The 6,000-nt window shown below is 57.2% G+C and overlaps 1 protein-coding gene across 2 annotated transcripts in view; it reads left to right on the top strand.

The window, feature by feature from the left end:
- Window positions 1-344: 344 nt before the first annotated feature.
- TTBK1 (tau tubulin kinase 1) overlaps window positions 345-6,000 on the top strand; it is a 156,725-nt gene continuing 151,069 nt past the window's right edge. Inside the window, exon 1 of one of the 2 annotated variants that reach the window (XM_073339826.1) lies at window positions 345-415. The gene's annotated coding sequence lies outside the window, so the exon portion shown is untranslated. The remainder of the gene's footprint in view (window positions 416-6,000) is intronic. The other variant, XM_073339827.1, reaches the window with a different exon arrangement.

Raw genomic sequence — 6,000 nt, 5'->3', positions numbered from 1 at the left:
GTGTGGGGGGGACATGGTGCAGCGCTGCAGGTGCGCGGGGGGGCTGCGGGGCTGGGTGCACATTAAGAGGTGTGGGGGGGGGACATGGTGCAGCGCTGCAGGTGCGTGGGGGGGGGGGGCAGCGGGCAGCGGGCGGGGGCGGGGCCGGGCGGGGCGCGCGCGCGGGGGGCGGCGCCGCGGGTGATGTCAGGCCGATGCTGCTGGAGCCGCGCGCGGTGCATTGTGGGCGAATCCCGCTGCCTGCGCCGCCTCCTGCCGCCGCGGATCCCCAGGCCGGCGCGGGAGGATGCTCCCGGGGGGGGCCGCGCAGCAGCAGCAGCGCCCGGGGCAGGCGGCGGCGCGGAGCCCGGCGGGGCCGCAGTGAGGGCCGCGGGGGGATGCGCCGGCCGGAGAGCGGGGCGGCGGCGGGGACCAGGTGAGAGCCGGGGCCGGGCCGAGGCGGGGGAAGGGGGCGCGGCGAGCCTGAGGACCGGGGGCGGGGGCGCACTGCGGGCCGAGGCGCCTCAGCGCGGGGCGCCCGGGGCACGGCGGGAGTTGTAGTTTCGCCCTGCTCCCAGGCTGCGCTCTAGGCGGGGCCGGCCCGGCGCGGGGACTCGCCCTCCCAGCAGGCCCCGGGGCAGGGCGGGACAAGGCGGAGTGAGGGGCGGCGCAGCCAATCAGGAGCGGGGACGGGACGACCGCTTGCTGGGCCCCTTCGGCAGCCTGAACGTGCGTGAAGCTGTTGGAGGGGGCGGGGCCAGCCGCGGAGGGGCGGGGCCTAGGGGGGCGGGACTCGGGCTTCGCACCTCGCCTGGCTGTCAGCACGAGGGGAGAGAACGTGGGGAGGGCGGGTCCCCGAGGCGGCAGCTGGGAGGGGGAGCAGGGACTCTTCAGGCTGCAGCAGGGAGGGGGTGCCCCCTTGGGGGAGCGAGGTTCCCTGGGGGTGATGCTGGGAGGGGGTAACCGCAGGAGCGGGGTTCCCGGGGGTGATGCTGGGAGGGGGTAACCGCAGGAGCGGGGTTCCCGGGGGTGATGCTGGGAGGGGGTAACCGCAGGAGCGGGGTTCCCGGGGGTGATGCTGGGAGGGGGTAACCGCAGGAGCGGGGTTCCCGGGGGTGATGCTGGGAGGGGGTAACCGCAGGAGCGGGGTTCCCTGGGGTGATGCTGGGAGGGGGTAATCGCAGGAGCGGGGTTCCCTGGGGTGATGCTGGGAGGGGGTAATCGCAGGAGCGGGGTTCCCTGGGATGATGCTGGGAGGGGGTAACCCCTGTGCAGGAGCGGGGTTCCCTAGGGGTGAAGCTGAGAGGGGGCAACCCCCGCGCAGGAGCGGGGTTCCCGTGGGGCGAAGCTGGCAGGGGGTAACCCCTGCGCAGGAGCAGGGTTCCCTGGAGGTGAAGCTGGAATGGCATATTCTGGGGCAGGAGCCAGTTCCCCTGGTGGTGAAGCTGGGAGGGGGTGTCCCTTGTGCTGTAGCAAGGTTCCCTGGGAGGTTAAGGCTGGGAAGGGGTATCCCCGGTGGGTTCCTCTGGGCTCATAGCTGTAGGGCATATCCTGAGGCAGGAGCCAGTTTCCTTAGTGTTGTAGCTGTGCGGGGCAGTGGATTACACTGGGGCATAGCTGGTTGTATCTGGGGGAGCATCACTGGGGTGGGACTCACAGGAGTGGGTTCCGTTGGAGTGTGTATCTCTAGGGAGGTGAACAGGTTCCCCAGGGCTTTAGGGAGAGGGGTATTTGTGGGGGAGGGAAGCTGGTCAGCATGCGATGTAGCTGGAAGAGAATATCCCCATGGGGTGGGGAGAGGGTTCCCATGGTGCATAGCTGGGAGGGGGGTATTCCCAAGAGTGGTAGCGGGTTCCTTTGGGCAGTAGCTGGAAGGGAGTCCCTGGGGAAAGTTGAGTGGGTTCCCTGGGTACTGTAGCTGGGAGGGAATATTTATGGGAGAGGGCACCTTCCTGTGGAGACATAACTGAGAGGTTTTTCTCTTGGGGAGGAGAATGAGTTCCCCTGGAGAGGTAGATAGGGGTATTCTATGATGGTGGTAGGGAGGAGATCCAGGGGGAGTAGCTGGGATGGGGTATCCCAGGAAGGAGGAGGAGCAGATTTCTCTGGGATGTAGCTGAGCAGGGAATGGTTCGCTTATGGTATAGCTGGGAACCAGCTTCCTCTCTCTCTCTCTCCCCCACCAGCAGATTCCTGTAGGGTTAGCTGGAAGGGGTGTATCCCTGGGAGAGGTGGGGCGGCTTCTCCTAGGGTAGTAGCTGGTCGTGGGTATATCCCAGGGGGTGGTACGGCTGGTTCCCTTAGGGTAGTAGTTGGAAGGGGGTTAATTTGCTAGGTGAGGTGGGCGAGTTTAGTGTCAGTTTGGGATAGGGCGGTGTGTCCCACTTATGGTGAATATGGGAGGAGTTATCCCTGGAGGCAGGGGAGGAGGTGGTTCCCTTCAGGATGGCATCTGTGTGGATGGTAACCTTGAGGGCCCTACTGGGCGTGTGTTTGGGAGGGAGGAGTTCCCGCCACCAAGGAAGCTGCTGCTTCTTGGGGACCCCTAGGCTGGTGTCTCTCGTTGCGGGAGCACAGTGTCCTCTTTATAGACTTGCGCTTGACGCCCTTTCAGTGCGTGTTGACTGAGCCCAGTGCTGGCCTTTGAGCCTGTGTATGGCAGTATGGAAGGCTTGAGGCGTGTGGAACTCCACAGGTGAAGGCTGTCAATGTGGAGAAGCAGCTACTCTGTTCCCTCATCTTGGACTAGGCCCCGTGGGTCCTGCTGCGTTGTGCACGCAGGGGTTGGCAGCACATGGATCACAGTAGGGAGCCTGGAAGCCTCCTCACTGAGCATAGCTATGAGGAGATCATCACCAGTCCAGCACGGCAGCCTCTGCCCTGTTGCTTGAGGCCCAGGACTCTGGGGGAAGTTGGATTCTGCTGGAGAAGGGTTGCCACTCCCTTCTCGGTGACCAGGAACAGTGTGAGAGGCTGGGTGTTTGCTAGGCAGGTGAGTGGAATGCCCTCAGTGTGTTTGTGGCATTTGGTCGGGCTCTGGCATGCTTCAGAACCCAGGCATCATGGAGGGGCTTGCCCAGAGTTTTCAGCTAGCTTTTACCAGCTGGCAAGATCCCTCAGTCCTTTCAGAGGTTCCTTCTGTGTCATCAGTCTGATGCTAGATGGGGTGGCATGGGGCTTTGCGCTGTGCTGGTGAGGCCTCTTGGGGTTTTCTTTTCTCAGGGAAGTATAATTAGAGCGCTGCACAGCTTATGATGCTTGGGTCTGATGCTGACAGTCTGGGTTAGCTAGCATTCTGAGGAGTGGGATTTTTTTCTTTTCTGTGCTGTAATAGGCTTTCTGGTTCCTTTTCAGAGGTTTTGCATAGGTTTTTATGAATTATGTACATGAGCTCAGCTATCGAAGAAGGTCTTAGTCAAACAGAAAGAGAGGTGGTCTTTCACGTAACCTAGTTCAGCGAGAGCTCTGTTGATTAGCGCCATGACCTTGAATTGGACCAGTACTTAGTGGGGAGCCAGTGTACTGATGGAAGCCTTGGGGCGATATGCTCCTGTCTGCCAATGTTTCTGAACAACTGTAAACCAGTTGAATTTTTTTCAGGGTTTGCTTACTCATTCCCAGTACAGTGTTTTGCAGTGATCCAGCCTGGCTGTAATTTATATGCTCCTTATTTATTAATTTCCTCAGGCATGAAATGGGAAGTATAGGCAATTTGGTAAATAGAAGGAAAGGTCATCTAGTTTCACTGCAGCACATGTGAGTACCTTTGCATTCTCTGTTAAAGTGCTACCTTTCTGTGTCTGGCTACAAACTCCTCATTGGATCACAATGGAGATTCTTGAGCCTCCTACAATAACACTGCATTAGGGAACTTGGTGTCTTCCCCACCCCCCCCGCTTGAAACATGACAATGGGACGTGTTACACCTGGGATAGGATGCACAGTCTTGTACTGTCGTTACGCTAACAGCTGTAGGTCCTGCACATAAAGAGCAGACCTACAATGTGCATTACTGCTGTCTTTGGTAGACTTCTTTAGATTAAAAAAAAGATAAATTCTAATCTCTTTTAGAGTGTCTATGTTAGGGTTGTTCTTTGAGTTTTATGTCCCCGTGGATCTCTTCCTTGGTGCACCGGTCCAATGCATGAGAGACCGGAATTTTTTGGGCAAAAGTGTCTGTTGGGACCGACTGTGCCCTGCATGTCCCTGTGCAACACCCCTCACCCCCAACTCAAGAGCATGAAGGGCCGAGTGGCTGCAACTGTCCATCAGCTGCAGCTGGCCATAGCAATGAGATGGAGTGTGGTGGTACACACCTGCTCCCCAGTAGTACACTGTCTCTCTTTAGCGAGGTAGCAGTTTGGGGCTTCCATTCAATTAGCAGACCCCCTTTAGTTCTTAAATTTTCTTTAATAAAATAAAATCCTTCTTTTATCCTTTTTTCCCCCCCTTGTTAGGCACCTAGTGCCATTATTCTTTCCTCAGCCTGGTGGTGGAATCAACCTCTTCAGGTTTTAAGTCATGTCCGTTGTGTGATGGTTTCATTCTTCTTATGGATGGGCATAGTTGGTGTCTCTTCTGCTTGGGTGAGAGCCGTCTCTGAGTGATGTTTGGTTTGTCGGTCGTTTCCCATCAGGTGTTGTCCCAGGGACACTTGGCTAAATTCTTCCTCTTGGAACACTCCGTGAGAGGAGCACTGGATCCCATAGGATGGCTTTCTGACTCATAATTGACTTTCTTGCCAGAGGTCCCATTCAGTTAGTGCCCCTGGCAGTAGGGACCGTTCTCCTAAACTCCCATGAGTGATGAAGGGCACATAGCCCTCCCTGCTGACCAGCCTCAGTCCCCTAAACCAAGTTTGGCACCAGCCAGGAGCTTGGCACTAAAGCATGGTATCACCTCTGCACTGAGGAGGGCAGACTGGACCTCCACTGCAAGGGAGACTCGGTGCCAACTGACCTTCCCGGAACGGAAGAGGCCAGAGCAACCCAAGAAGAGCCATAGTTCTTCTGTCTCTTTCAGGTATTCAGCACTTGGGCCAAGCCACGCCAAGCAGGCTAAAGAGGCTGAAACCTTGAGTTACCCAGCTCTGTTGGGAACCAGGTTTACCCTAGCTCTGAAGCCTGGTACTGAGGAACTCTCCCTGGTGCTGAAGCTGCTGGTACCAGAGTTGGCTCAGGTAAAGGAATCCTTCACAGTCCCAGGAGAGTTGCTGCTGTGTGCTGCTGCGTCAGATTATCGCACAGAGCCCTTGGCACTGACTCCAGCACAAATGCTGAAGGTGCTGCAGGCCCCTGCACTGGTCCTGACAACTTCCCACCCTCCCTTAAAGAGCTCAGTTCCAGCTTTAGAGCATGAGTACTCCTCCTCCTTGTCCCCTGCCCATCCTTGTTTGCTTGAACGAAACCCTCTCCAGTTCCTCTGGACTCTCTTCTCCTCGACCTAGGTCAACCTCCTGATCTCCAACCCCTGACAGAGGCCCCCCAGACTACCTGTTACATAGAGCACTACTCCACGGCAGTCCTCTCTGTGGGTCCACCTCCTCATGTTGTCGAATCTTATTGTTAACCTCCCCAAGGGCTTCTATTACTTTGTATGGCTCTTGCCATCTGGCTCAGAGCTTGCTTTCTGCTGTAGGCACCTGCACCATTGCTTGATCCCCTGCCTGGAATTTCCAAACCTTTGCTCGACAATTGCAATAGGTCTGATGGCTCTCTTGTGCTTTTTCCATGTGTTCTCGCTCTAGGGGGGTAATTTGGGCTACTCTGTCCCGCATCCGCATTGCGTATTCAATGATCTTACTTTCCTGAGTAGGCTGTTCTTCTCAGCCCTCCTTGGCAGTGTCTAATATGCCATGGGGGTGATGACCATATAGCAGCTCGAAGGGGGGAAACCTGGTGGAAGCCTGGGGAACCTCCCTTATAGCAAATATCAGGTAGGTTAGCAAAGTATCCAGATTTCTACTGTCTTTGACTCACTACTTTCCATATCATCCTCTTCAGTGTTCTGTTAAAGCGTCTG

Source organism: Lepidochelys kempii, chromosome 3, assembly GCF_965140265.1.
Source record: "Lepidochelys kempii isolate rLepKem1 chromosome 3, rLepKem1.hap2, whole genome shotgun sequence".
Classification (NCBI taxonomy): Eukaryota; Metazoa; Chordata; order Testudines; family Cheloniidae; genus Lepidochelys; species Lepidochelys kempii.
This window is presented reverse-complemented; position numbering and strand designations above follow the sequence as displayed.